This window comes from Suricata suricatta, chromosome 5 (assembly GCF_006229205.1).
Source record: "Suricata suricatta isolate VVHF042 chromosome 5, meerkat_22Aug2017_6uvM2_HiC, whole genome shotgun sequence".
Lineage (NCBI taxonomy): Eukaryota > Metazoa > Chordata > Mammalia > Carnivora > Herpestidae > Suricata > Suricata suricatta.
The window spans coordinates 9,207,537-9,234,761 of NC_043704.1; the positions used below are offsets into that span (position 1 = coordinate 9,207,537).

At 49.9% G+C, this 27,225-nt stretch overlaps 1 protein-coding gene and 1 long non-coding RNA gene across 3 annotated transcripts in view; one reads left to right on the forward strand and one right to left on the reverse strand.

The window, feature by feature from the left end:
* LOC115291485 overlaps nt 1-9,506 on the reverse strand; it is a 30,631-nt gene extending 21,125 nt beyond the window's left edge. For both annotated transcript variants that reach the window (XR_003908480.1, XR_003908481.1), the window contains exons 1-2: nt 9,392-9,506; nt 5,397-5,481 (exon numbers count right to left, since the gene is read on the reverse strand). This is a non-coding gene — a long non-coding RNA (uncharacterized LOC115291485). The remainder of the gene's footprint in view (nt 1-5,396; nt 5,482-9,391) is intronic.
* KCNJ6 (potassium voltage-gated channel subfamily J member 6) overlaps nt 1-27,225 on the forward strand; it is a 265,669-nt gene that overhangs the window by 230,013 nt on the left and 8,431 nt on the right. The window lies entirely within an intron of this gene.

Here is a 27,225-nt window from a genome sequence, read left to right on the forward strand (position 1 = left end):
GTGGATTTGAGCCTGGAGTTGGGCTCTGTGCTGACAGCGCAGAGCCTGGAGCCTGTCTTAAGATTCTGTGTCTCCCTCTCTCTCTGCCCTTCCCCCACTCACACTCTGTCTGTGTCTCTCAAAAAAAATGAATAAATGTTTAAAAAAAAATTTTAAGTCATAGTAATTGCAGATTGATTTGCTTTATCCGAAGTTGCCGATGGATACATCAGCAGTGGCTAGGGACACTCAAGCTTTAGGTTTCTCCCTCTGTATTTAGTGGGAAAAAAATTTTTTTTAAAGAGGGAAGCAGGCATGGGCTCAGGGAGAAGGCCGTATGCAAATTGCATAAGAATCCTACAGCAAACCACCAGAAGCCCAGAGAATCCTGGAGCAGATTCCCCCACACACACCTTGATCTTGACCTCTTGATCGTGGCTCCAGGACTGTGAGGTAACACGTCTCTGTGGTTTAGGCCACCCAGCCTGCAGCATTCTAGAACAGCAGCCTGAGCTGTCGAATATGACAATTAGAGGGAAAGTTCCATGATTTCTTGCTCAGGACGGGACACCAGAGCTTTGGCCGTAGGAGAAGGCGTGGTGAGGAACACCCCTGCTCCGTGGAAGTCAACCTCCCAGACAGGACCAGCATGTACCGGGGACCCCCAGTGAGGAAACGCACCCCTGCCTGCCTCCAGCAACCCCACTGCTCTGCCTGCCTCCCCAGGCCACACAGCAGGAAAGGGCCCTGGGCCCAAGTCCACACCACCCACCCACCGGGGCCCCTCTCTCTCTCTCCCCCTCCGGCCTTGCTCTGAGCTTTCCTTTACTCTTCCTGCAAACAAACAAACAAACAAACATGCTGAGCTGGGAAAAGGAGTCATGCTGACCCTCAAAAAAGACCGTGCATCTGAGGCTCCTTGGCCGGGAAGCAATGTGTGCAATAGCCAATAAAATGGTAGAGAAGCCAATGAACTGAAGGTGGGGGAAAGAGAGGGGGAGATGAAAGGGAAGCCTGAAGAAGGATCTATTCAAAGCTGCTGTCTTTAAATGCTGTTTTTAAAAAAGCAAAAGCCTTGCAAATCCCTCCTGGAACAGGGGGGTTTCTCCAACTGCCACCTCACGGGGGCGTCCGCTGCCATCTCTGTCACAGGGAATCCACATTCGCCACCCTGGCTCCGTCTCTTTATGCAAATACCATTTGTCTTTGGGGCTGACTTTGTGCGTATGTGCGAATTTGGGGTGATATCTTGTGGCCGATCTCCTCCCTCTTCCTGGGAAGACACAGCTGAAGAAATTATAATGTAAGTCAGGATGGCGACATGATTCAGAAGACACGCACTTCCAGGAATGCTCCCCTCCACCATGCCAGAGAGGGAGTGGTGGGAGGGGGGAAGCTGGGTCTCCTGGGGGAAACAGAGGTGCCTCTGAACAACACTGGAGCTCTCCTTCAGCTGGAGCGATGTTTCCCAAGGGTTTGGTGCTTCGTTCCCCATCGCTCCAGACCTCACGGTAACTGTGGGGCTCACAATACGTCCCCAGTGGACTGCAGGGACAGGTGGAGAATTCCAGAAGTTCTTGGGTCAACAGAGAGCCACTCTGGTCACTGCTTGGGCACCAGCGGTGCTTGATGGTCCTCAAAAAGTTATGTTCACACCCTAAACCCCAGTACCTCTGACCATGACCTTACTGGGAAAAGTGTCTTCACAGATGTAATCAAGGATTTCAAGAGATTGTTCTGGCTGACCCAGGTGGCCCCAAATCTTGTGACAAGTGTCTTTGTAAGAAATAAAAGAGAAGACACAAGGGCAGCACGTGGGTGGCTCAGTCTGTTAAGTGTCCGATTTCGGCTCAGGTCATGATCTCACGGTTGGTGGGTTCAAGCCCCGCATTGAGCTCTGTGCTGTTAGCTCAGAGCCTGGAGCCTGCTTTCGATTCTGTGTCTCCCTCTCTCTCTGACATTTCCCGCTTGCACTCTGTCTCTCTTTCTCTCTCAAAAATAAGTAAGTATTTAAAAGAAATTTTAAAAAAATAAAAGAGAAGACACAGACACAGGAAAAAAGCCATGTGAAGACAGAGGCAGAGACTGGAGGGACACGGCCACAAGCCAAGAAACATCTAGAAGCCACCAGAAGCTGGAGGAGGTAGGAAGAACCCCCCTCTCCTCACCCAGAGCCCTCAGTGGGACACAGCCCAGCCAACAGCTTGATTTCAGACTTCTGGCCTCCAGACCTGTGAGAGTAAATGTCTGTTGCTTCAAGCCCCCTAGTGATCTGTAACTCTGGGGTTTGTTACAGCAGCCCCAGGAAAAGAATATACCTTCCCTCCAGTGACGCCTCACACCCTCTGCTGCCTCCACAGACACCACCACTATTTGTGGAATGAAGGAACCAACAGGACAGTAAAGCGGCCAGCCAAGACCAGTCCCTCAACATCCGGGCATGACGGCCCTCTTTCCTCTTAATAAAGAAATGGACCAGCAGGGGCCCCTCAGTCTCAGCAGCCAGCCAGGACTAGCATCACACACCTTGACCTCCAGTCTCACAGGAGTGGTCTCCATGGCCCAAGGTGGCTGCCCAGAGCTTTGGCCTTCCAGAAAACTCTTTTTGGGTCCCTGCCTCGTTCCCTTCTGTTCTTTTTTATGTTGCTGTTTGTGCTGTCCGCTCACCTCGCCAGCGGAGTGCTCAAGCACATCCATATTCACAGAGAGGAAGTGAATGAATGGCAAGATGAGAAAACATTACTCATGTTTTCACTTCCTTCAGAGGCTCCTAATCGAATGCAGGTTTATATTTAGCCTCGGGCAATGCAGGAGCCTGTGCTAAATTCATCAAAAGTCACCTGTCAGTCTCCCTCCAGGCAGGAACCAGCACGGGACAGACCCACGGAAGGTGTAGAGAAGGGCCTGATCAGAGAAGCTTGGCTACTTATCACATTACCATCTGTCTGTTTCTAGATCATCCTTCATCAGATCACATCGTCCTTGCCTACACCTTGGGAGCTTCCTCCCCTAATTTGAGAGTTTCAAGTTGTTGGCATCAAGTGAAAAATGCAAGGAAAAGTAAAACATATGCGCTGTCAACCCCTGGAGAGTAAGAGAGAGAAAAGAAAATTTGGACCTTGGCATTGTTATTTCTGACTAAGGCCAAGGGGACCTAAGTAAGCTCTTTATTCCTCGATAGCTAAGGAAATAATTCATTAAGGTTAGTTAGAGGGGCGCCTGGGTGGCTCAGTCAGTTAAGCGTCTGACTCTTGATCTGGGCTCAGGCTGTGGTCTCACAGTTCATGAGATCGAGCCCCATATGAGGCTCTGTGCTGACAATATGGAGCCTGCTTGGGATTCTCTCTCTCCCTCTCTCTCTCTCTCTCTCTGTTCTGTCTCTCTGCCCTTCCCTGACTCACTCTATCAAAAATAAATAAATAAACATTTTTTTAAAAGATGAGTTAGAAATTGTGCAGTCAACTTTAGGGGTCCTAGCTCCTTCCACAACCAGCACAATCCTCAGCCCAGGTCCTAGATTGGAAGCTCTACAGAAACAAGATCGAAGGGTAGCGGTAGGTGCTGCCGCCCTGGGGAACGGACCCTCTGGTAAGCAGTGCGGTCCCAGAGGCGTGTGCCAGCGAAGTTCCGTGGTGGGTGGTGGAGGGGCTGGCTCCAGAGTTCCATGCAGTATTAGTGTGGGCTCTCCAGAGAACAGAATCGATAGGAGAGAGATAGATAGAGGAGGGGTGGAGGGAGGAAGAGATGAAGGGATGGGTCGATGGAGGGAGAGAGGGAGGGATGGATGGATGGATGGATAGTGGGCTGATAGATAGACAGATACACAAATACATAAATATATAGACAGATACATAGAGATAAATAAAGAGGTTTATTATAAGGGGTTGGTTCCCATGGCTGTGGAGGCTGGAAGTCCCAGAATCCGCAGAGGGAAAGCTGGACACCCAGGAGAACCAACAGTGTAAGTTCCGATCCAAGTCCAAATCAGAAGGGAGCAGGAGCCCAATGTCCCAGCTTAAAGACAGTCAGGCAGAAGGAGCAAATCCCTCCTTCCTCCACCTTCTTGTTCTCTTCGGGCCTCCAGGGGTTTGGAGGAAGCCACCTGGCCCCACACTGGGGAAAGCACTTTGCTTTACTCAGTCTACCAGTTCAGTTACTAACCTTCTCCAAAAACACCCCCACAGGCACACACAGAATAACGTGTGACCAAATATTGGGGCACCCTGTGGCCCGGTCAAGTTGACACTCATGAATCACCACAGTAGGAGTACCCCAGCTCTCAGGAGTGGCCACATGCATCCCCGAGGTGGCCGGTCAGCTCAGGCAGGGAGCATCTTGGGACACTGGGGCAGTCTCAGAACCTTTGGTAAGGGGCGGGGGTGGGTAAAACACGGCAGGGGGGCACGGGAAGCACAAGCCCGAGAAACAGCCCCGTCACACGACCTCGACAGCAGCTAAATATATCTTGGGAGCCAGCGTGGCCACGGATGCTGTTTTCTTCTGCAGGTGCTCTTAGAAATTCAGACATTTGCTCACCCGGGCCCTGGCCAATCAGACGAGAGCCATAGTCCGTGGTGAAAAATTCTGTTACCTTCACACCCATCCCTCTTAGCCACGTATTTCACTCCGCTCTGTCTTGAGGGGGCTTGCTTTCTTAGGAATTTCTGCCTGGAGCAGGACTCTTCCGAGCCTTTTTTTACTCCAACAGGGGGGCAGGGCGGGGGGAAGAATGAGTAAGCAATAACTAAAAATGGACTGTTATTTATACATACTCCTGGCCAGTAGGGGAAGCTAGTTGAGAGAGAGGGAATAGGATTTACACATTTTGCTTTTCTATCGGAGAAAGAAAAGCATGATTCACTGTACGCCATTTATTTATGTACAAATATCTCATTATCATCAAAGAAGGATTTTAATAAAAAAAAAATACCTCAAGAGTAACTGTCCCTTCTGCTGACTCAGGGCATCCCTGGGCACCCACGCTCACAGACACTCTTGGTTGCTTCAAAAATGAGTCATGGGGGTGCTTGGTAAAGCTTTTTAAGGTCAATATACAGGGTTCTTTCAAGCAAGATTAGAGGAGGGTGAGTGTGATCGTGCTGAATCATTGCAAAAGGCAGCTAGGAGTGAGGGAGACAGCAGGAGCCCGGCTCCGCGCAATCCCCGGGCGCACAGAAGGCCCCCCACGGGGAAGACGCGGTCCTCTCATTCACCCCTCATTGGCCAGCAGACCTTCCAACCCTGGGCTGAGTCTGCACTGGCAGAGGTTTTACAAAGTGGGTAAGAGGAGTATTGGTTTCCATCTTCCATCCGTTCCGTGAGAGCTCTGTGTCTCCCCCCTTCCCCCACCTTTGCCCAAATTCGTACACCGACCACTCACACTAGTTAAAAACAAGAGTCATTTATTGAGCACTTACTGAATCCCAGGCGCTGAGAACTTGATGTGCACTAACTCCCAAAATCCTTACAGATCCTCTGCTCGGAGACACCGTCATTACCACCCTAATTACAGGGGAGAAGAAGCAGAGGCGTCAGGATTTAATCAACTTGCCCAAGGGCACCTAGCTTCAGTAACCTTCTACTGCTGCGCCACTTACCCAAAAACTTAGTGGCTGAACCCACAAGCATGTGTTTCCCAACAGTCTCTTTAGGTCAAAATTCAAAGGACGGAAAAGAAACTCTCCGGGCCAGTTTGCTCTCTGGGTGGGACACAGGGACACAGGGGGGCACGTGCCCCATGTGCAGCAGGACCAGGGTCAGGGGTCAGGGGGCTGCACGCAGCTTGTGTAGGCATCCGGTCCCTTCTCGCCCCCAGGCTGTCACACACAGCTGTTCTTAAGCCACAGGAGAGTCGAGTCCCGAAGTCGGAGGCAACAGTCCAAGGCCGGCAGGGCGGTGGGCACTGCTGGCATCCTGACCTCTGGGGAAAACCAGTGATGGAGGTCTGCCACCGGACACCGAGCCCTCCCGAGAGCAGCCCCAGCCCAGCCAGGACCCCTGCCCTACAGTCACCTCGGGCCAGCACTGCACTCACTCCTAATAAGGTCTCAGGTCCCAGCACCAGGGACAGTGGAGGCTCCAAAGGGGACCGAGAACCACCACAAGACTAGAAACTTCCAACAATGCGGGGAGACCCGCTGTGCTGTCTCACGCCAATCCTCTGGGCACGCCCGACACTCGGGGCTTCTTTGCTATGGGACGGTCCTGTAGCCGCCCTGGCCTCCCCCCTGCACGTGACGCTGGTCTTCATCGGCTGTTGTGACAATCAAAAGTGTTTCCAGACACGGCCCATGTCCCCATGTGTGCGAAGGCGCCCCCCACTGAGACCCACTGCTCCGGCAGGAAAGGCGGCCTCTCAGATGGCCTGGCTCTGGGCACAACATCTGTGGCCACCTGCCAGGGCTCTTGGGCAGACCCCACTGCCCGGCACAGGCCCTCAGGGCTCAGTGCTCCCCTCGCAGCCCTTCCATGGACACTGGGTTTGACTGTCTGACTTCGTGTTTCATTCCACGATTTACCAGGTGCCTGGATCAGCCAACAGAGGGTGCTGAGCAAAGCACAGGGTCCACCCTTGGGAGCGTAGAGCCCACCTGCCTACCTGACCACGTCCGCCTGGGGGTCATGGGACACAGGCCTGACCCACAGCGGGACCATCTTCTAGAGTAAGACAACCCTCCCCCGCCCCCCCGGTGCTCCCTCTCAGGGGCTGACCCAGTGGCCAGTCCCCAGGCCAGGGACCTCGTCTGCCTTGCTGGCTGCCCTCAGCCTGCAGGCCCTCCCACCTGTCTTCTGCTGGCACTTGGCTGGCATTGGGGCACCCAGAATCACCAGGGATGGTGTTAAAATGCAGGCTTGGATGCCGCAGGTCTGGGTTCTGCATTAGGGCGTGCTGATGCTTCTGGTCATGGGGACCCCAAGTGAGGGGTGGAGGGCCAAGTTAGGAAACTGGACAAATGGGCCAGCCGGTTGGTGCTCTGCCTCCCGCAGAAGGAGGTGGGGACGCCCTCAACGTGACTCCAGCAACAGGGACGTGGGAATGGGGTCACATGAGCACCGGAAGCCCTGCAGGAGTCAGCCTGGTTTGATATTGCTTCCAGGACAAGCGAGAGCCGCTAGGAGCAGCCTCCAGGCTTAGAATCTAGAGGCTGGTCCAGTCAAGGTGTCCACTCCTGTCACACGCCCTCTCCTCGGGGTTCAAAGCTCCGCACAGGCGGAGGCATATAGATGCCAGGCACCAGGGACTAAGGCGCCCCCTTCGGGCCAAAGCCCTCCCCTCTCTAATCCGGGGTCCAAGGAAAGAACAAAGTACAGCCCCTCCCAGAGATGGGGGCGCCCAAGGACCAAAGGAGCAGCCCGTGGCCTCCGGGCAGCGCGCCTGACCCACATGGGGACGCAAACCCGCTGCTCTTTACCCACCCGGTGGCCAGAGCCCCGGGCGACCCGGGTGGCCTGAACGTCCCTGAAGCACACGCAGGCGCGAGCGCCACCTCGTGGTGCAGCGGCCACACAGCCTGGCCGAGCCGCCTGCCGACTCCGGGTCTGGGAGCAGGTTGTAAAACCAGAGCGGTCACACCCTGAAAACACACCCTGACGCTGCACCTCTCTTCTGAGATGTAATCTGAATGGCATTTCTATCTCAGAGATACAGCCACCGTCCCCGAAATCCTGGAAAACAAAAGACAAGGCCTTCGGGGTTTGCACTGACCATTAGTTCAAGCTTTTACTGAGCACCTGCTATTCCCAGACAAGGCAATACAGCAGCAAGCAAAATACAGTCCATCGCTCGCAGGCTCAGTCCGAGCGAGACACCTGGAAAGAGGTGTGAAGGATGTCTACTGAGTTAAGCTAAGGCCACCAGGGGGGCTCTGAGCAGGGCTACCAGAGCCCACCTGGGAGGCTGGGGGGTGGTACAGGGCTGTCTGGGAAAAGCAGCCCTTGCTCTCCCTAGCTATCCTAATTGAGCAAGCCGTCCGGCTCTCAGACTTTCATTCATCTGTCATTAAATGAGCACATACTATGCAGTGAAGTGCAGGCACAGCAGTGAGTAAACCAGGTCCCCAATTTCACGTGTCTACATGCAAGTGAGCGAGAGGGAGACTAAACCGGAAGTGAGTACGTCAGGGTCAGATGTGCACACAGGTAAAGGAAGCCGGTCCGAGCAGGTGGCATATGTCTGCCAGAGAGGAGTCAGGTAAGGTCCGTCTGAGAACAGGCCTGGACAGGAGACAGAGTGAGCCATGGAGATAGTGGGGGAGAGTGTTCCAGGTACAGAAGACCTTGCAGCCATGGGCGCCTCCAGAAAGGCTAGGAGGCCACGTGGCTGGTGAGATGGTGCGTGAGCCATCCGGTGGGGAGCGAGACCCAGGCACCAGACCCAGAGAACTTGCAGGCCACAGTAAGGATTACAGCTTTTGCTCCTGGAGGGGAGCCACCGAGAGTGTGGAGCAGGGAGGTGAGGTGTTACAGGATTTTCAAAGGATCTTCTGGCTGGTATGTGAGCCGGGATGACCAACGTCTAGGTGTATCTGAGACTGAGGGGGTTCCCGGGTCATGATACATCTGAGTCTGCAGGAGTCCGCCACCCTATGTGCAGACAGCAGCCAGTAGAGGAGGAGAAGTCCGAAGAGAGGTTGGGGTGGAGATGAGGGACGTGCCTGTGAGCCCCACAGTCGGCACCTGGGCATAGGTAGGGACTGGGAGCTCCTCCCTGGCCCCACACTCCCAAGTAGCCTGTTTTCAGAGTCCCGGTGGTCCCTGGCTGGAAGGAAGGGAGACCTCACGCAGGCAGACTATGCTGTGGTCACTAGAGGGAAGCCACAGGCTGACAGCCACACCATGAACGTGGACAGGTAAACCCCGCTCTTCAGCCACCTCTTTCTAAGGCTTCTTCCGTTATCTCCAATGTGCAGCCAAGGCAAGTCCCAGTGAGAGCCTCCTCCCCTTCTTGCCTCCGTTGATCCGCCTGGTAAACTCCTATTCATCCTTCAAAGCCCATGTTTCTTGAAAACTTCCTGGCATCACTCCCATCTAGCGAACCACCCCTTCTCCTCTAGCTCTGAACACACCTCTAAAGTTAAATGCACCCATATAGCTGCTTACTGTGCATGTCAGTGCCCGCATCCTCCTACCTGATGTCCCCACCCCGCTGTGTCCCTGGGCCGAATGCAGCGTCGGCATGTGATGAGTGAGTTGGGTCCAGCCTCAAAAACAAGTGGGCCAGCCATAGGACAGCAAAAGTGCTGCTCTGAGACACACCTTCATTCCTGCGGCTTGGAAATGAACCCTGTGCATGAGAAAATGAAGGCTGTCGCCCCAGAAGGGAGGAGGGATGAGCGCTAAGAGCTCCTACCGGAAAAGAAGCGGGGGAGGGGCAGGAAGAGAGAGCAGCCCCTCCCCCACAGCCCCTCCTGACCTCAGGGGTGTCTGATGTCTGACAAGAGCAGGTGCTCGCCATGTTTTCGACACACTTGCCGCTGAGGTCAGGCCACCGGGAGTGTGGGCTCCGCCCACTGCGAGCCTGTCCCTGTCCGTGTGATTCCAGCCACGGCTGTGTCAGCCCCCTCTGCTGAGCCTGGAGCAAAACCACCGCAGGTGATGACATCAGAATGTCGGGGCGGAGCCCAGGCATTCGTTCTCCCGGGATCGCTGCTGTGCATCCAGAAGGAGAACCGCCACCCGAGCAGGTGCGCCTCTTCTCCGTGGCCACGCCCAATTTGGCTCTGGCCCACCCTCACAAGACCTGGAACAGTGGGTCTCCGTCAGGGGGAAGTTGGTCCCCAAGAGACGTCAGACAGTGTCCGGAGACATCTCAGTTATCACAGTAAAGGATGAGGGGCCCTGGGCAGAGGCAGGGGTGCTGCCCCACGTCCTGCAGGGTTGATCCAAGACCCCCACCTCCTGCGTCCCATTGAGCTCTGTTAAGTCCAGAGTTCTGTGGGCTGCCTCTCGGCAGAGTCCAGACCGGATGGATGTGGCTTGGGGCGCCTCCGTGCTGCAGGGACACGCTGTCGCATGCCCTGCCACCAAGATTTTCCAGCCCCAAATGCCCATGGCATGCCTCTGAGGAGCCCCGACCTAGAGGTTCGAGAAGGAAAGGAAAAGGAACCAACACTTACGGGGACTTGCTCTCCCCCAGCTCAGCTCTGGGTGCCATGTCCCAATGTCTCTTCATATGTAGGAGGAAATGATGGCAGAAGAACTAGTATCATACCCCTGTGTCACCGCTGAGGTGACACGGCCGCGGGGGAGGAGACAGGACTGCCAACAGGAAGCCAAGACTGGGGGCTCTTGGGTCAACAGATGCTGGCCTTGCCCATACCCAGATCTGTCCTCTGTCCCCCTTCCCCTGCCCTCTCCTGTGAGCCACCCTAGCTTTGAACCCTCCTCTGCTGGTTATGTGCTTTCCGGAGGATCACCTAACCTGCACGCTCGCTTGTCCTCTCGGGGTCTCAGGGTGACTGTGCGATGTAAAGGGAAACCCCACATGACAAGCAACTGGCAGAGGAGCACCTGGGTGGCTCAGTCAGGTAAGCGCAGGACTCTTGATATTGGCTCAGGTCATGATCCCAGGGTCGTGGGATCAAGCCCAGCACTGGGCTCTGTACTGAGCGTGGAGCCTGCTGAAGATTCTCTCTCTCTCTCTCTCTCTCTCTCTCTCTCTCTCTCTCTCTCTCTCTCTCTCTCTCTCTCCCTCTCTTCCTTACCCATACTCTCGTGCTATCTCTCTGAAAAATTAAAAAATAAAAAATACAAGATTAATAACGATTTTTAAGGAAGAAAAAAAGAAACAAAACTGGCAGCATCCCTGGGCTCAGCACGTTCACGTACACCCACTTCTGTCTCCTCCTCCCACCCACATGCCATCCATCCTCTGGCCTCATGTGGCCTCCAGGCAGGCATCCCTAACCATGTTTGACACCTCCATTCCCTGAATAACTAAACCACCAAACCTTCAGCACGAGCTCACACATCACCCTCAACTGCGGTCCAACTCTCCGTCAGGATATTTTCTTAGACAGACTTTAAACTGCTGGAAAGCAGCAGCTTCAAAGTACAAAATTGTCTGTGATACTTGTTGGATGGATTTCCTATTTCAGTCTCGTCCCTCCCCTCCTGGGAACCAACTGGGGGAGGCCTGAGAGGTTCACACCCCAAGACAGAGCTGTATGAATCCCAGCTCTCGGGCAGGGGGGGGGGCTCATCTACCTGGGTGGCAGTGCCCCCGCCCCGGAAATTAGGTAGAATAATTAAAAATTACCTTCACACCTGATCTCACTAATTCCCTTTGCAGTTCAGAACTGCCTCTGATTCCCGTGAGATTGGTCCACACCCTGCCAATTGCTGAAGGTTTACCGTACCCCGTACCGCTAGAGTGAGCAATGATTACCTCTTCCCTGGAGAAATGACTCCTGGCAATGACAACGGACTTCCGCCTCAGCAGGCTCTTGGGACCAACCTCCCCATGTTAAGGCTCTGTTTTACTGTAGCCTGCTCCATAATAATGACAATAACGGCTACCATTTATTTCATGCCTATCCCCCAAGTGACTTCCACTCCTGAGCTCCTTGAATCCGCACAGGGATCAAAGCCATGGGGTTGGAATTATTGTTATCCATTGAGCAGATGACTGACTAGAGCCTTAGAAGGAATACTTCCTCTTTTTCCAACTTCTGTAGGACGAGAGTTATCTATCCCTAAATGTCTGAAAGAACCTGTAGGAAAACCATTTGGGATTTCCATCCACTGTCTCCTTTCCATGAAGTCCTTTAACTGATGTAATTTCTCGAATACTTAAAGGACTATTCAGGTTTTTCTGTTTCTAGTTGAGTCAGTTTTAGGAAGCTATATTTTTTTAGGAATTTGTCTATTTCATCTAAATTTTTAGATTTACTGGTGTAAAACCATAATTTCTTGTTATATTTTTATAGCTCTACTGAATCTTTAGTTATGTACACTTTTTCACTCCTAAAGCTATTTATTTAAATTATTTTTCTTTTAGACTCTGTTATCTCACTGGGGGTTGGTCAGTTTCATTAGCTCCAAAGAATCCATTTTTAATACTTTTTGTTACATTTTTATTTTCTATTTCATTACTTCTTGGTCTCATCTTGATTATCTCTTTACCTCTTTTTCTTTCGATTATTTCTGTTACTTTTCCCCCTTAATACTTACAGCGGTTCTTTGCTCGTTCATTTTCTGTGTTTTTTTGTATTCTCTAATATAATTTAGGGTTGATTTTCTAAGACTCTCTTTAGTTTCGTCCTACAAGTTTATATGTGGTTGTTTAAAATTACTGTTTAATTCTAAGAGTTATCTCATTTCTATGATCTTGGATTTTTAACTGATAAATTATTTAGATGGGACTTTATTTCCAAAAGTGTGGCATTTTATTAGCCTTGTTCCTGATCCTTTAACTTAACTTCATTATGGGAATGAAGGTTTCCTTAAAATTTATCAAGCCTTGTTTGTTGCCTTTGTACACCGTCCTTTTAATGACTATTCTGAAGGTGCTTAAAAAGAACAGTCTGAGGCGCCTGTGTGTCTCAGTCGGTTAAGCAGCTGACTTCAGTTCAGGTCATGATCTCAGGCTTCATAGGTTTGAGCCCCGTGTCAGATATGGGCTGACGGCTCAGAGCCCGAAGCCTGCTTCCGATTCTGTGTCTCCCTCTCTCTCTGCCCCTCCCCTACTTGCTCTCCGTCTCTCGCTCTCTCTCCTTCTCAAAAATAATAAACATTTAAAAAAAAATTTTTTTTTAAAGAACACAACCCCAGCCATCAGGTACAGTATTTGACACATGTTCATGATGTGAACTTGTTGACTGCGTCCTTTGTTGTCTACATGTATTCTTACTGATTTCTTGTCGGTTTATCGGTTATCGATAGAGCCTTCATTACAATAGTGAATGTGTCCTGGGGCCTTGGGTAGCTCAGTTGGTTGGGCATCTGATTCTTGGTTTCGGCTCATGTCATGGTCTCAATGTTTGTGAGTTTAAGCCCCGCATTGGGCTCTGCGCTGTCAGCACAGTCTGATTGAGATTCTCTCTCTCTCTCTCTCTCTCTCTCTCTCTCTCTCTCTCTCTCTCTGCCCCTCCCCTGCTTATCCTCTCTCTCTCTCTCAAAAAAAAAACTTTAAAAAATACAGTGGTTACATTTAAAAATTATGGTATTAGACAGATATAACGTTAGCACTTTTATGTCTTCTGATGAGTAGGACCTTCTATCCTTATGAAGTAACCCTTTTGTCTCTTGTGATACCTTTTGCCTTAATCCATCTGTCCCAAGTTAATGTACCTACACACATGTTCTGTGGTTACTCTTTGCCTGAAAGATCTCTTTCTATAATTGCTCTTCAACCTTTCCATGTTCTTCTGTTCTAGGAATGCCTCTTACAAACAGGATGTAGTGGATTTCTTAAAAATTCAGTAGGACCATCTTTGTCTGTTTACCAGAGGACTAACTGAGTGCTCAGGGTCAGTGGTCTAAAAGACCAACTCTTTAATTTGTGCGCTCCTCGAAATGTTTGGCAAACTACTGTCTTCTCATATAATTTCAATGTGACATCTAATATTTTAATTAGAAATTTAAGCAATTGCAAGAAAATGTTTGGCATATTGTAAATATCGACACTAACTATAAAATGATTATCTAATCCATTTAAATATATCCCATAGACTATAAATATCTAGCAATCCAGTAACTCATCATCAACCATTTAAAAAAACATAAGACAAGCTTTTCTTCACGCATCTGAAATGTCAGCGTCCTTTTTCCCTTGAACCTCTATCTTCATTTCACCCCCACACACAGAATGTTACCCTAATGCCTTACTTTTTACACCTCAAAATCTTTTCATTCTAAAATCAGATTTCTTTGCAATAAAAATATCTACATAAATTTAAATTGAAAAAAATTCCTCTGACCAGGAGGGCAAGAATCAGATTTCCTTTTCTAGATCACTGTCATCACAACATAAATAGGATGCAAGTAATCAAAATTGGATATATTAATTTTGATAAGTAATTATTAAGTACAAATAGCAAAATTTTAACAGATACACATCTCTTAGGGACATGAGTGAGTTTTTATTTCTGACATGAGGCTACAGATGAGTATTACTTCTTGGTAGTCTGAGAGAGAGATCAGCAAATTTTGTATTAGTTTAGCTACAAGGGCTGATAAATATCATTCCTATAAATACATAAAAGGGACAAGAACTTCTTCGAGGTCATGTGCTTTAAAAATTGGATATTGGGGCGCCTGGGTGGCTCAGTTGGTTAAGCATCCGGCTTCCGGCTTCGGCTCAGGTCATAATCTCATGGTTTGTGGGTTCAAGCCCCACGTCAGGCTCTGTGCTGACAGCTCAGAGCCTGGAGCCTGCTTCAGATTCTGTGTCTCCTCTTTCTGACCCTCCCCTGCTCACCCTGTCTCTCTCTGTCTCTCAAAAAATAAAAATTAAAAAAAAAATTTTAATTAAAAAAAATTGGATATTGATTAATCATCAAAAATTATTTTAAATGATTTATAGGCTAGTAAATGAGCTAGGTCCTGTTTTTGTTTTGTTGAAAGCAAGTCATCAGAAACCAGTTAACTGACTAAAAGATCTGTTATTAGTCCTTACAGCCGTTATTAAAGCTAATCATGTGTGCCGTCTCAAGGAATTGTATACAAAAGAGGGGCTTTATCAAAACATATCAAATAGCTATGAATTACATCAGTTACTCTTATAACTGGAGGCATCCCTTTTAGCCCGATATTTTCAAAAGATTTTAGAAAAATAGAAGTATTATCCATTTCAATACACCCCGCCGAGAAAATTCAAGTAGGTCAGTGCTGAATAGGGTATTCAATTAAATTTTGGCAAAAGGTAATCAAAGTTGTTGCCCCGGTAAGTCTGAATACATGTTGAAGAAACTGTAAGACACCATATCGTTCTGAGACCTTCTCTCAGAGACATGATGGTATTTACGGTAGTTCCCTGATGTAGTCATTGTCACTTTCTTGTTCTTAAAAGCAGGCAGATGACCCCCAGGGGGAGACACCTCAGAAAGACGGGGCCCACCAGGATCAGAGGGGTTAATAACGATGAAGTATGTGACCTCTGAGGATGCTGACCATGCCGAGGGGTCGCTCCAAAGCAGGCAAAGCCAGCTTGCCTTCTCCGGATCCCAAATATTTCCGACACAGGCGTGGGGCCTTGCATGTGCCTGCTGTGCGGGCGATGGGGTGCGCTGCCTGCCAGGAGTCTTCGTTCGGCCCTCACGCGAGCGATGCCTTCGTAGCCATAGTGGGGGGGGGGGGGGGGGGGGGGGGGGGCAAGGTGGCTAAAGGAAAACCAGCCTCAGGCGAGTGGGGAAGCCAGGCTCTGGCCCAGGCCACAACACACATGACGTCCACCCTTGGCACCCTGGGCCAGACCTGGACGCTCCAGACAGTGCATGGAAGACAGGGGCTGCTCGGAAGCCCACCTGTGGCGTGGCACCCCCATTAATAAGGTGTCCGCTGCACTGATATTTCATTGGTCTGGGAGCTCAAGAGGTGCTTGAGCTCTAGGGCATCGATGCTAGTGAAATGTGGCCGTTCAGGGTCAAGTGCGATGGGACCAATCATGAAAGAAAGGGAGAACAGAGACTACAGGTGTGCGCCCTGGCAAACACGCTAGGGAAAGGCCAGCTGGATGGTGAGGCTCTAGGGGTGACACTCTGGCGAGCCACCTGGGGAGAGTCACGTGTCCACATGGACACAGAGCAGTCTCCTGAGGTGTGGGGTCAGTGCCTGCCCCAGGGCCACCTCGCCACGGTACCCCCACAGCAACCTGGACCTCCGTTCCCATTTCCTCTCCGGCTTCTCAGGATTTCCCTCTCTCTCCAGCTCCGTTTTGCTCTGGCACCTACATTTTTATCATGTACCCAGCGTTTTCAGTATTCTGGAAGGTGACAATTTTCCAGGTGCTCTACACAGGCCATACTTCCAGAAATGAAAATGCTTCGGCAATTTTACAAAAGGCTTTAATCCCTGCCCATCAGGGAAGATGGGGAGCAGCCATAAGCCTGCGAGATTGGGTCCCGAGGCCACAAGCTTGAGGAGGCATCGCCGTACGTGTGACAGTCCCCATGGGTTGAGATGACTGTAGTTCCCCTTTGGGTCGAGGCTGGAGAACGCCAGGGCATGTGAGCCCCCACCTGCGTGAGGAAGCTGAGGATGGAGGTCCATGCCCAACCCCCCAAGGTCAGCGCTCAGTCAGTGGTCAGCGCAAACACCTGTGCCCCCGGGTAGACATCACGTTCAATCCTGTGTCGGCAATTTGCCTCCTTGATTCCTGTTTCTTTCTCATGCTTTCCCTTTCTCATGTTCTCGGCCATAACTCAGACCTGCCTATATACCTCCAAGGAGAGCTTACAGCGTCTCCAGCACTTGGGGTCACCAAAGATCTGCCCCGCGTGTGAGGGGCTGGCTGACGGGGTGAGTGCCAGTGAGAACATCCTGATAGCAGAGACTCCGCTCTTAGAGGGTTCTCGCCCCTCGCTTGGTCTCAACTTTTTGGTTCACATCTAAGATGTATTTGATGCTGAGTTAACGATCAGGAATGCAACCTCTCAGTTACACATTTTTCTTGTGGAACAGTGCGCTCTGATCAAGCTGCAGTTTCTAGAAGTGCCTGGAAAGAAAACAAAATCGGGGACAGCCTGTGACTCTTCCTCTGGGCTCCACCAGGGGCTCGGAGAACTTCCGCAAAGTGAGTTCTAACCAACTTGAGCCTTGACAAAGCAGCAAAGCATTTAAGGCCAGGAAACTATTAAAATGCATCTCATTTGAAAAATGAGTCAGGAGAATTCCCATCTCAGTTTCCAGCTAATGTAAACGCTGAAAACACATTACTCATTTAGGGAGTGATAACAAAGAGTTTTATGTTTTCAGTGTGGGAGCCAAAATTTCTAGACAGATACTTAATGCTTGTGGGGAGGGCCACGCATGGAAAGAGGACTGACCTGGGAAATGGAGCATCCCCGCTAGCCCCAAGCTCTGCCACTAGCTCGCCGGGCAACCTGCGGCTAGTGGTTGCTGTCTCTGTTTCTCCATCTGCAACAGGAGTGGGGATGGTCTCTGAAATCCCTTGCAGCCCCGATGAGCCAGGATTCTGAGAGAATTCTTTCTTTCCGCCTCAGTATCCCTTTCTTTCCCGTAAGTCAGTCCTGCTTCTGGTGTTCACATTGCCTGGTTATGTCCTTGGGAAGGGGCACAGTATTTGGGGTTATTCTCTTTCCATCCATTCTGCAGACAAGCCGGGGTGGGGGTAGGGGGGAATCTATCACCATCACCCACTTCTTCTGGGCTTTTTAAACCATCAGAAAGTTGCACGCGAACATCCCTTCTGCAGGCTTGCTGCAACATTGTAGCAAATGAAAAGCTTTCCTGAAATGTTCTGCACTGCAGATATTTTAGGACCCATTTTAAATGGCTGCACAGCAGCAGACATTGACAGAGACACGCACACAGGGCAGGGCAAATCCGAGAGGTCTGTTTTCTCATCCCAACAAAATTACAATGGCATGCTTGTCTCTGGGGACCCAGTGCTTCTGTGTCTCCATCTAATTCGCCGTGCATTCCTCCCATATGCTTGCGATGATGCCCTGAGCTCAGCTTTATTTTCCACTTAGTCTCTAAAATGAATGTCTCAGTCATGCCATGGTTGCAATGAAAGCAGTTAATTGGGCCTTTTCTGCAGATAGCTGCCCCCCCTCCACCATGTGCAAAGCCATTCTGTTTTGTCTGCAATAAAACAATCCATAAATATTTATAGGCACAGGAAGGAGCATCATTTTACAAGAAAACACCCAAGTTACAAAATGAATCTCAAAACCTGAGTCCAGTCCAGCATGCGGGAATGAACTTGGGTAGCCGACGGCCCCAAGTTGCCATCCCCACTCACCACTTCACCAGCTTGCACAACAGTCATGGGAAAGGCACGGTCAAAAGACACAGATTTCAGGTGTTTCCCAGAAGCTCACTTCATGGTGCAGGGTCTCCTCCAAACCAGGCGGTGGTCTGGACGGGTCAGCTATGAGAACTCGCCACTTCATTTGTCTTTTTGCCAGGAGCACGATGCCAAAACTAAAGGAATGTGATTTTCAAAGAGTCCAGAAAGTCAGGGGAGACCTTCTGGTTTATTATGGTCACCCCAATAGAGACCTGGACCAGTGGATGGGGTCCCTCCAAAGAAGAGAGAAGAGAAGGAGGGGAAGGTGGCCCTCTTGCCCCCCATCAGGCCCTCACTGGCTATCCCACTGCTAGGAGAAGTGGAGGAGACCCCCACCCATCTCTGGACCACCCACCCACCTGTCACGAGAGCATCCCCAGGCCTAAGGTTTGTGGGGTCAGAGCAGAGCACAGATGGAGCCTCCCAGATGCTGCTGTTCTCCCCTGGCCCCATCTTCCAACTGGTCCAGGGGCAGTCCACTGATGTCACATGAGCTGCCGTGCCCGCCCTGCCCCGCCCTGCCAGCAACACCAACTTGACATCTTTCACCAGCAAAACCTCCAAGTCCACAGGGCACCATGGGGATGCTGAGAGGAAGCAGGTGATGAATGGTGTGACCTGACATCCTGTGTGATCCCCGGGGGCTGCGTGCCAGGGTCGGGCCCGCATCTGAGTCCGTGTGGCAGGGGAGGGGGTTCAGCAATGATGGAAACCAGGGTGGTGACAGCAATGGAAGCACATGGCGGGTTGTGTCCAGACCCCCGCCCCCAGCACCGTGCCTACCCGCTGGCCTCCTTCCCACCTCCCCACTGGTCCATCTCTCACCCAACTCTCAAGGGACCTCGATCTTTCAACCCAGTTAGCTGGCTCAGGTCTTCATTTTGTTTGTCCCTCCAGCAGTCTTTGGCATTGACCACTCTTTCCTTCTGGGACTCCTGTCTTCCCTGAGCTCCTCTGACATGGAACTCTCCTGGCTTTTCTTCCCCTGACTATTTTTCCCAAGATCTCCTCCAAGGTCATAGTCTCATAACCAGCACGGAATGTCAGAGCTTCTCATGGCCCAAGGTAAGGCCTCTGCCTTCTCACTCTCTTGCATCTCCAATTCTCATCCCACGCACTTCAGTTGCCATATGCCAGGGACTCCCAAATATGCCTGTCCTTGGAGTTCCAGAATGTTCTATTCAACAGCCCATTTGAAATCTCCTCTTACAGCATGGGTGTCAAAAATACCACAACTCAACATATGCAGGCTAACCTCCCAAACATGCCCAACTCCAGGCCTCTTCCTGGGGTCCGCATGTTGGGGCATAGCATCAATCCAGAAACCTAGGAGATACATCTCCAGGCCCGTATCAAGCTTGCCCATTTCTGCCCCTAACTATCTCTTGAGTCCATCCACTGTCTCCCTCTTGTGACCATTGCAATCCACCTGTTACTGACTCCTGTCCAGACTATCAGGAAGGCCTCCATCTGCTGTCCCCGTACCTACTCTCATTGTACCCCAACATTATGATACTGTAGCTATCTCCCCAACATGGACCAGGCTCTTTCTGATTCTTCAAAACTCCTCCAATGACTTTTTATTCATCAAGCGTTTGGTAGGGGCAGGTCCCTACCACAGAGAGAAGACACTCACTGAATCAGGTTCATACTAGAGTGTCACCTTCCTATTTAGTGACATAGAATACACATAGGAACTAAATGCGGCTAAACTGGAACCCAGGCTCATTCATTTGGAAACAGCCCCTTCAGAAAGATCGGCAAGAGGCAGCTGGTCAACTGGAGGCAATCCGGGACTTATGGCCACACCTCTGTGGCTGCCACGGACAGCCTCAGACAACAGGCTCTGTCACCCCCCGCCACCTCCCACTGCAAAAATCCTAATCCCCAACTGATTTTGTCTTGGGATTGCTATGGAGGGCTTTTGCCACTTGCAAAAAAAAATTGTCTTTACATCTCCTTCAACGTCTCAGTAATAATGTCTTTGAAGCATGTAATTGCAATGGATTCTGAGTCTGATAAAAGACTATAACCAGTGAGTAGAAATTGGAGGTGGCTGCCAGAGGGGAAAAGGTGTCACATCTCCCTCTTAGAAACCTCAATGCTAAGATTCACTGCATCAAACTATTCAGATTCCTTCCATAACAGGTCATGATTAGCCTGCAAAAATGAAATATACGTCAAGGGAAGGAAAAGGAGAGACACAGTGAAGTATGAATGTCCTTTCATAAGTGACCAGTTTTAAAAACTAAAAAAAATTAAACTTTAAGAACCCAAAGGAATGAATCCAGTATAATGTGACTGTAGAAATGATCAACCCTTGGGTGCCTGGGTGGCTCAGTCAGTTAAGCATCCGACTTCAGCTCAGGTCATGATCTCACAGTTCGTGGGCTCGAACCCCACATTGGGCTCTGTGCTGACAGCTCAGAGGCTGGAGCCTGCCTCGGATTCTGTGTCTCTCTTTCTCTCTGCCCCTCACCCACTCACACCCTGTCTCTCTCTATCTCAATAATAAATAAACATTAAAAATAATTAGAAGATGGCACACCTCCAGGCTGCACATCAGCCTGACAGCCCCCCAGGCGCACCTGAAGAGGTCTGTGGCAGCACCACCCAGCCCGTCCTCGGCTGTTCCAGGCGAGAAGGACCTCCCAGCAGCCTTGGAACAGTCACAGACTACCCGTGTGACATCCGACACAGGCCGCTGGCCCAGCCACATGAGGCTCCGGAAACACCCACTGCGGGCGGTAAGGTCACCTCCTCCAGCTACATCAATGTAAACAAGCCACAGACGCTGTTCTCTGTGTCTACCAGGCAGTAACTTAATAAAGTTTATTTTTATTGACTTTGACGGGTAGGGGGGGCAGAAAGAGAGACAGAATCCCCAGCCTGTCAGTGCAGAGCCCAACATGGGGCTTGAACTCACAAACCGTGAGATCATGACCCAAGCTGAAATCAAAAGCCGACACTTAAGCAACTGAACCACACAGGTGCCCCCAGTTAACTGTTTTATTATTTTTTTAATGTTTATTTTTGAAAGAGAGAGAGAAAGAGAGAAAGAGAAAGAGAGTAGGGGAGGGGCAGAGAGAGAGAGGGAGACACAGAATCTGAAGCAGGCTCTAGGCTCTGAGCTGTCAGCACAGAACCCGACTCAGGGCTTGAACTCACGACCTGTGGGGAAGTTGGATGCTTAACTGACTGAGCCACCCAGGCACCCCAGTGTTAACTGTTTAAAAACACAGTGCATCAGTAGGAAATTTGAGGTTCAGTAGTAAGGCCAACAGGTCAGGAGACAACTGTCATTGTCAGGACAGTTGTTACCCACGGATCTCAAGAGGGCAGGCACAGTGCCCACACCAGAGCACAGGGGAAGCACCAGAGTTGGGCAAAGCCTGGAGCCTGGGCTGGAGGGGACCATGGCTACAGCTTGTACTGGAGTCTCTGTGGGAAGGAAGGAGCAAGGCAGGTGACCTCGATGACTTCAGTGGATACTGGGCGTGGGAGCTGTTGCCAGGGTGATTAGGGCAGGTGAAGGTGAGAGCCGCGGGTGGCTGGGGTGTGTGCTCCAGACCCTTGGTTGGTGTCTGAAAAATCGCTCCTGCAGACAGACTGTTTACCATCTCTCTGTGGGGATCGGCTTCCCTGGGGACACAGGGAGTCCCTCCAGGGCCAGCAAGTCCCCGATGTCAAAACACAGGGACACAGAAAACTAAAGATACAGTTAATACTTTAACTCAGAACAAAGCTCTTTCTGAAAGAGCCACAAAGCATTGCTGCCCTGCCCCCCCTCACCCCCTGACACCCCCTCAGCCAGATCGTCACATTTAACAGGACATTTTCAGAAGGACTAAAAGACTCACAGCATCGGAAGAAATGAGCTGAAATGTAGGAATCGCACCAGCTCTCCTGAGGCTAACTACGGTAGTCAGTGCTTAATAAATGGTGTCACCGCCTGGGAACGTGTTAAGTACTGTGCACAGTGCTAGATACTCATGAATTATTCCACCTAAGAGATGGCTTGTCTCCCTCACACCAGGACAGAGGAGGGATTCTGTCCCTCCCCTTCACCCCATCCATGCACACAACCCAGCCCCTCCCCCAGACGCAAGCCCCCGCTGGTATGACCAGTCTAAGTGGATTGCGAGCATGCCGTGACCCAGAATCCGGGTACCGGCTGTTCCCAATCTCAGGATCGCTGGGAAACATCCTCTGCGCGCCGGCTGGAACATACCAGCCTCCCTGCGGGAAGAACAGTAAAATGAGATGGCAGAGATTAGCCCAAGGAGGAACACTGTGTCTTTTTCTTTGGCGCCTCCTTGCCTTAAAAGGCAGGGCCAAGTAAATGATGAAGCTGCAAGAATGTGGTCTAGGCAGGGAAGAAAACCAAGCTGCAGGTATGAATTCAAACTGATGAGGGCACATTCCTGTCACTCCCCCCGGAAAGCAACAGGCCAGAATTTGGACGCCGGCTGGTGATTTGTGAGCGAAAAAATGAATCAAGATGAGGATTTATTTGGGAGCACCTGGATGGGTAAGTTGGTTAAGCGGCTGACTTTGGCTCAAGTCATGATATCATGGTTCATAGGTTCAAGCCCCATGTCCGGCTCTGTGCTGACAGCTCAGAGCCTGGAGCCTGTCTTCGGATTCTGTGTCTCCCTCTCTCTCTCTGCTCCTCTCCTGCTCACACTCTGTCTCTGTCTCTGTCTCGCAAAAATAAATACACATTTAAAAAGACTTTTTAAAAGATGAGAATTTAGGGGTGCCTAGGTGGCTCAGTTGGTTGAGTGTCCGGCTTAGGCTCAGGTCATGATCTCACGGTTCATGGGTTCGAGCCCTGCGTCAGGCTCTATGCTGACAGCTCAGAGCCTGGAGCCTGCTTTGGATTCTGTCTCCCTCTCTCTCTGCCCCTCCTCGGCTCATGCTCTCTCTCTCTCTCTCTCTCTCTCTCTCTCTCTCTCTCTCATAAATAAACATCAAAAAAAATTATTTTTTAGATGAGAATTTATTTTACCAACCCAACTTTTCATCTGTTCCTTGGGGGTGTTTGATTCTCATTAAACCTCAAAAACCCGTATTTGACACATTGGTCCCTCCTGGGCTACATTTTTCACCCCTACATGGGCTGGAATGAGGAACGTAGAGATTAGGTGGTATATTTACTTTAAACCAATAGTTCAAGACCAGACTTGGACTAATGCAGGCTCTCATTTCTAACGGTATTACGCATGTGTTTACAAGGCTGTGCTCATTCGGAGGCTTGCCTCACACTCTACACACCCAACTACATTTCTGACAGGTCAGGAACGGTTCCAAATCTGAAGAAAGGATGCAGGTTCATTAATAGAGCTGTAAGCAGAATTTGCCACAATCTCGTGAACCATTCATGGTTAGTTGAAGAGCGAAGACATTCCAACAGATCACAAGGAAGGCTGGAACTATTGCTATAGGTTCCCGAACATCTTGAGACATTCCTGACAGTAAAAAAATAATAATAATAATAAATAAAAAATTTAAAAAAAGATTCTGATGTATGAGGGAGCTCTAGAAAAGACTCCTAAGAGCCTTGAAGCTGTTGTCGGAGGAGGGACGGCGATCAACGTTTGCCAGGCAGTCTAGGCAGCAACACCAGGGAATCTTCAGACAAAAGCTTACTTGTGGCACCTGGTTCCATCGATTCAATGTCACCAACATCCAAACCTTTATGAACACCCAGGATGCAAACCAAGCGTTTCCAGAATCTGACCAAAATTTCAACTTAAGACCACATTTATTAAACAGCCCCTAAGAAGATGTCTTTGCCTTTGTAAATACATTGCCTCTGCCACATTACCCTTCTGGCACTGGGCGTGAAGCCATCTGTAAAGACCTTATTTGCGTTTTGAAGTCTGCTGCCAGGGTGCCTGATTGGCTCAGTCGGTTGAGCGTGCGACTCTTGACCTCGGTGCTATGGGTTCAACCCATGTCGGGCATAGAGATTACTTTTTTACAAAATGATGAAACATAAAAAAAATAATAAAAGTCCATTGCTTTTGGTTAAAAACCCATTAAAGTCGGTTTTTCAAAACAAAAATACCTGTTTCCTTACAGTGTCAGGTTCTCAAGCCTGCTCCTTCTTTTTGTCCATCAGTTCTCTCCCCCCTAGAATCTTTCTGGAAATATGAGGACAAGAGGGATGGTGGGGAGTTTGGTTTTTGTTTTGTAGGCAGCTGTCAACTTTAGGAAGAATTTCAGAGACACTCAGGGCATTTCCTTATTTTCTGGTCTTACTGAGATATAAGTGACATGCAAGACTGCGTGAGTTTGAGGAGACGTACGTAGATTGTAAGTAAGTTTTGTTAACATCTGTCCACTCACATGGATACAAAACAAAGAAGAAAAGAAGAAAGGGAAAAGGAGTAAAGGCTTTTTTTTTGTTCTGAGAATTCTTAGGATCCACTCTCTAAACTTTCAAACACTCCATGCAGAGCCACAGATCAGATCCCTTATCTCCATGACTTGGAGAGACAGAGAGACAGAGAATCCCAAGCAGGCTCCCGGCTCAGCACAGAGCCCAACGTGGGGCTTAAACTCACGAAACCATGAGATCATGACATGAGCCAAAACCAAGAGTCGAATGCTTAACTGACAGAGCCAGCAGCCATCAGGCACCCCACTAAAGGTTGTTTCAGTGGGTGCTAATGGCCGTGTATACTTGCCCAGTCAAATGCACATCAGCCGACCATCTCCCCTGTGGTCACTGCACTGCCCTCAGGACACCCTTCTGTTCACTTGCACCTGCTGGGGCAGCTGGCCAGATGCACACCTGTGGCAGAGAGTGGTCTCGGGACCTAAGTGACCTGAGGCCAGGAGCCTCCACCGAATGTCAGATTTCCAGAAGGGTCCATTCTAAATGGGATCACCTTAGTCCACATGGGATCACCTTAGTCCACGGCGTGTGTGCAAGCGACATGTTTCAAGACATGGGGTGGGTCCCGCTAACCTGAAGTGCCCTCCTCCCTCTTCTTCCGGGCACAGCCAAGGGCATCTTTGTCCGGGAGCCTTCCCAGCCAGTCAGTCCCCATGGGCTTTAAGCTGGGGCTCTCCCTGGGCTATTTGTCTTAGCCTCAATCATCCATTACATTTTCTTCCCAGCTGAGGGCATTCTCTCTCCAAGTGGATTTGCGTCATTGTAAGAGTTATCCATGTAAGAAATATTCGTTATACTTTGTAATTTCCTCTTATTTCTTTAGTCCCCCACATCTTTACTCAGCAGCTACTGTGCCCCACATTGCACCCAGCTCCAGAAACACAGGCAAGGCACAGACCCTGATCATCATGACATTTATATTCTATCAGCAAGAAGTCTTATGGCGGACGGTGGGGTGTGATGGGCAGGTGAGACCTAACTCAGTGAGGACATCAGGAAAGGCCTGCTGGAGGGGTCACATGGCCCCTGAGGAAGGTATACAAGTCGGGCAGGAGAGCAGAGGCCCAGAGAGACCACGTAAGAAGTTTGGGCCTTATTTTAGCAGCAACAGGAAGTCACCAAAAGGCTCAAAGCCAGACAAATATCATCAGATCTGCTTTGCTCCAAGGTCCCTCTAGTGTCAGGATAAGACAAGCTGAAGGCAGGAGCTGCCATTGGACATGAGGGTGGCATGGGCCAAGGTGGCAGTGACAGTGCTGGCAATGGGGAGAGACAGAAGCCGGGACCAAGATATGCTTCCGAGGCAGTGTCAACCATATGCATCAAGTGACTGGATGTCGGTGGCACCATGGACTAGAATTGGGAATCTGGAGTGAGAGGCGGGTTTGGAGGAAAAGGGGATACAAATTGTACGTGTTCAGTTGGGGGCACTGAATGAGGCACCCAAGGGGAGATGCCCGGGGGGCAGGTGAATTAATGGGTTTGGACCATCAGGCATGAGGTATGGGCTGGAGGTTAGAAACTCAGCAGCTCCTAAAATCACATGGGTGAATGATATCATCCAAGGAGAAAGTGTCAACAGAGGACCTTGGAGGCCAGAGAACCAGGAGGCTGGGGACTTAGAAGGAGGACACGGCCAGCAGGGTCAGCATAGAGCCAGTCCCAGGGGCTTGTAAGTCCTAGTTGCTAAAAGATCACTTCGTCCATAGAGGACCCAACAGCCAGCTGGTTGCCTGTTGCCATGGTGGCCCCACGTGAGGCTGTGGATTTGGAAGTGCTAGTAAGTAGGATGAGATCATCATCTAGGGTTTGCCTCAATTATTTTTAACTCTTGGTTGCCCCAGAAAGAATGTAGTCCGTGGATCATATAAGTTTTAGTCTTCTCGACACAAAGAAATGGAAAAACATTCCGTGCTCATGGATCGGAAGAATAAACATTGTGAAAATGTCATTATTACTCAAAGCAATCTACATATTCAATGCAATTCCCAGTCAAAATTGCACCAGCATTCTTCACAAAGCTAGAACAAACTATCCTAAAATTTGTATGGAATCACAAAAAACTCCAAATAGCGAAAGTAATATTGAAGAAGAAAACCAAAATGGGAGGCATCACAATCCCAGACTTTAGCCTCTACTACAAAGCTGTCATCATCAAGACAGTATGGTATTGGCACAAGAAGAGACACATAGACCAATGGAATAGAATACAGAGTCCAGAACTAGGCCCACAAGTGTATGGTCAATTAATCTTTGACAAAGCAGGAAAGAATATCCAATGGAAAAAAGACAGCCTCTTTAGCAGGTGGTGCTGGGAGAACTGGACAGCAACATGCAGAAGAATGAAACTAGAACACTTTCTTACACCATACACAAAAATAAACTCAAAATGGATGAAGAACCTGAATGTGAGACAGAAAACCATCAAAACCCTCGAGGAGAAAGCAGGAAACAGCCTCCTTGACCTCAACCACAGCAATTTCCTCCTCGACACATCCCCAAAGGCAAGGGAATCAAGAACCAAAATGAACTATTAGGACCTCATCAAGTTAAAAAGCTTCTGCACTGCAAAGGAAACAATCAAGAAAACTAATAGGCAACCGATGGAATGAGAAAAGATAGTTGCAAATGACATATCAGATAAAGATCTAGTATCCAAAATCTACAAGGAACTCACCAAACTCCACACCCAAAAAATGAATAATCCAGTGAAGAAATGGGCAGAAGACATGAATAGACATTTCTCCAAAGAGGACATCCAAATGGCCTACAGGCACATGAAACGATGCTCAGCGTCACTCAGCATCAGGGAAACACAAATCAAAACCACCCTGAGATACCACCTCACACTGGTCAGAGTGGCTAA